At 36.1% G+C, this 3,781-nt stretch overlaps 1 pseudogene; it reads left to right on the top strand.

Annotated features, from left to right (window-relative positions):
• The first annotated feature begins 982 nt into the window (after window positions 1-982).
• On the top strand, window positions 983-2,997 carry LOC144256699 (large ribosomal subunit protein uL18-like; annotated as a pseudogene).
• Window positions 2,998-3,781: the final 784 nt, after the last annotated feature.

The following is a 3,781-nucleotide window of genomic DNA, read 5'->3' as shown; positions in this document are numbered from 1 at the left end:
AAACAGGTCTGGAGATGTGGCTCAGTGATCCAGTGTCCCTGAGTTCAATCTCTGGTTTCCTAAATAAATAAGTGCAAATGTATACACTAAGTCCAACTTCAACAAGGATGCCAAGAATAAACAAAGGGAAATGAATAGTCTCTTCAATAAATGATGTTGGGAAAACTGGATAGCCACATGAAAGGAAGAAAATGGACACTTATTAGACTGGAAATGATGATTTAAACAGGAGGCGTGAAACCTTTAAAATTCCTAGAAGAAAGAAATTCTTCTTGACATTGATATTGTCAGAAATTTTCAACGATGACACCAAAAACATGGGCAATAAAGCAAATAAAAAAGTAGGACTGCCAGGCACAGTGGCTCATCCCAGCAGCTTGGGAGGTTGAGACAGGAGGTTCCCAAATGTAAAGGCAGCCTCAGCTATAGGCTAAGCAACTCAGTAAGACCCTGTCTCTAAATAAAATACATAATAGGGCTGGGAATGTAACTCAGTGGTTGAGTGGCCCTAAGTTCAATCCCCAGTTCCCACCCCCCAAAAACCAGGAAAACATCAAACTAAAAAACATATCAAAAATGAAATAAAGTAAAAAGGTAACTTATAAATTTAGAAACAATGTTTACAAATCATATGTCTGCTAATCTGTTAATATTTCAAAATGAATAAGGATCAGACATATGCAGAATATTCTACCCAGGCCTCAGATTTATCTACTATAAAGAAAATTATTTGTAACATTGAAATTGTTTTGGAAATGAGCTATAAAAATTCCTCAATGCATTTACGAAAGAAAAGATCAGACCTAAACTACAACATGTTCTAATATCTGTTCTACCAGAACATAATAAAGTTCTAGTAACTAAGATACAGCTTGGTCAGTGGAAATAATTTAAAAGCTTAGGAACAGACCATGTATTTTTAGAATGTCTCAGAATATTGTATAGTGAGATAACTGTATCAAGCCACAGATGTGGGTCTCTGTTCCACAGGATGGAGGTTGTTAAAGTTGTCAAGAATAAGGCCTACATTAAAGGCCCAAATCACTATCATGTTGGCTTAGGAACTAAATTCCTCAACAAGAGTACTAAAGCATAAGAAGTAAAATCAAGTATCAACAAATGGGATGGAATCAAACAAAAAACGTCTTCACAGAAAAGGAAACAATAAAGAATGTGAAGAGAGAGCCTACAGGATGGTAGAAAAACTGCCACACACACCTCAGGTAGAACATTAATCTCCATGATATAAAAAGAACTCAAACAGTACCAAAAAAACCCACAAATAACCCAATCAATAAATGAACAAAGGAACTGGATAGACACTTCACAAAAGTGAAATGAAGAAATACAATTGGCAAACAAATATATGAAAAAATGTTCAACTTCTCTAGCAATTGGAGAAATTACACTGAGATTTCATCTCACTCCAGTCAGAATGGCAGTTATCAAGAACACAAAAAACAATAAGTGTTGGGGAGGATGAGGGGGAAAGGTACACTTACACATTGCTGGTAGGACTGCAAGTTGATGCAACCACTATGGAAAGCATTATGGAGATAACTCAGAAAACTTTGAATAGTACCACTATTTCACCCAGCTATCCCACTCCTCATTCCACACTCAAAGGACTTAAAATCAGCATACTATACTGATGCGGCTATGTCAATGCTTATAGTAGCTCAATTCATAATAGCTAAGCTATGGAACCAACCCAATTGCCGATCAACAGATGAATGGATAAAAATGTGGTACATATGCATAATGGAACATTATTCTGCCATAAATAAGAATGAAATTATGGCATTTGCTGGTAAACCAATGGAACTGAAGATCGACATCCTAAGTGAAATAGACCAATCCCCCAAAACCAAAGGCTGAATGTTCTCTCTGATATAAAGATGCTAACTCACAATAGATAGGGGGAGGGGCAGTCACCAGATTGGATGGGGAAGGGTGTGTGAGGAAAATAGAAGGCAGATGGGAATGGGAAAGACAGTAGAATGAATCAGGCATAACTTTCCTGTGTTCATATATGAACACACAGTGTAACTCCACATCGTGTACAACTGAGAGAATGGGAAGTTATACTCCATGTATGTATAATATGTCAAAATACATTCTACTGTCATATGTAACTAAAAAGAACAAATTGAAAAATCTTAAAGAAGAATAAGGCCTACTTAAAGAGATAACAAGTGAAATTTAGAAGATGAGAGGGAAAAACTGACTCCTATGCTCGTAAACACTTGGTGATGCAGGACAAAAATCAGTACAACACACCCAAACACAGAATGATAGTTCATGTAACTAACAGAGATATCATTTGCCACATTTTTCTAATGCCCATATAGAAGGGGATATGATAGCCTGTGCAGCATATGCCTATGAACTCCCAAAATATGGTGTGAAAAATAGGTCCAACAAATTATGCTGTATCATATTATACTGGCTTGCCGCTGGCCCACAGGCTTCTCAATAGGTTTGCATGGACAAGATCTATGAAGGCCAAGTGTAGGTGACTGGAGATGCATACAATGTGAAAAGCACTGATGGTCAACCTGGTGCCTTCCCATGCTATTTGGATTCAGGCTTTGCCAGAACTACAACTGGCAATAAAATTTGTGGGGCCCTGAAGGGCTTGTCTATTCCAAACAATTCCTTGTTTATGATTCTGAAAGCAAGAAATTCAATGCAGAAGTATATTGGAAGCACATCATGGGTCAGAATGTTGCATTATCTAAAGAAGATAAAGGTGCTTACAAGAAACAATTCTCTAAGTATATAAAGAACAATATTACCCCTGACATGATAAAAGATACGTATAAAAAAGCCCATTCTGCTATAGGAGAGAATCCAGTCTATAAAGAGAATCCCAAAAGAGAAGTTAAAAAGAAAAGGTGGAACCATTCTAAAATGTCCCTTTCCCAGAAGAAAGATTATGTAGCTCAAAAGAAGGCAAGCTTCCCCAGAGCTCAAGAACAGGCTGCTGAGAGCTAAACGAAACAATAGCTTTTCTATGAAGATTTTTTCAGATAAAGACAATAAACTTATTGGGCAAGATAGATAGATAGATAGATAGATAGATAGATAGATAGATAGATAGATAGATAGATATCTCAAAAATCTGTGGCAAAAATAGCCACAAAATATAGAGCCAATTCTGTCTGATCAACTCACAGCACATGCAAATGTAACTTCTAAAATACTGTGATCCAAAGTAGCAAGTATAGAACTATATATCTAGTAAATGAGACGAGTTACTTATGAATGGGACTCACTGCTAAATAAAAATGTGGGTTCCCTTATTTTCTAAAAAAAAATGTTAAGAATTTCAAGATAGTGACCACAAAGCACTAAACCAAGCATAGGACCCTTCTGAGAGCAGTGTCCTGTGGGACTGCACAGCACATAAGCCCCCAAAGCTTGCTGTGTAATAAAAGAAATGTTAAAAAAATTCAGTTTGACTTGAGAAAGAGTATGTAAACAAGACTTCCAAAAGATAAAACTTAAAGAAAAATTGCTTGTCAAGAACTTCATTAAAATTGTGGATTTCTAGTCAATTCATAGGTAAAACTAAGCTTGTCACAACTTGAAAAGATGGAGATGACATAGCTGCAGTCTCTAGAACTAAAGAGCTTCAGTTGAAATACTAGCTTCATAATTATTGCAATAAATGAGGCTATTAACCTATGTCTTTTGAACCTTTGTTTTCTTATGGTAAAATAGAAATTATTTGAATACTTCTTCCACAGGATTTTTTGAGAATTTAAGAAGCAAATGC

This window comes from Urocitellus parryii, chromosome 8 (genome assembly GCF_045843805.1).
Source record: "Urocitellus parryii isolate mUroPar1 chromosome 8, mUroPar1.hap1, whole genome shotgun sequence".
Classification (NCBI taxonomy): Eukaryota; Metazoa; Chordata; class Mammalia; order Rodentia; family Sciuridae; genus Urocitellus; species Urocitellus parryii.
This window is presented reverse-complemented; position numbering and strand designations above follow the sequence as displayed.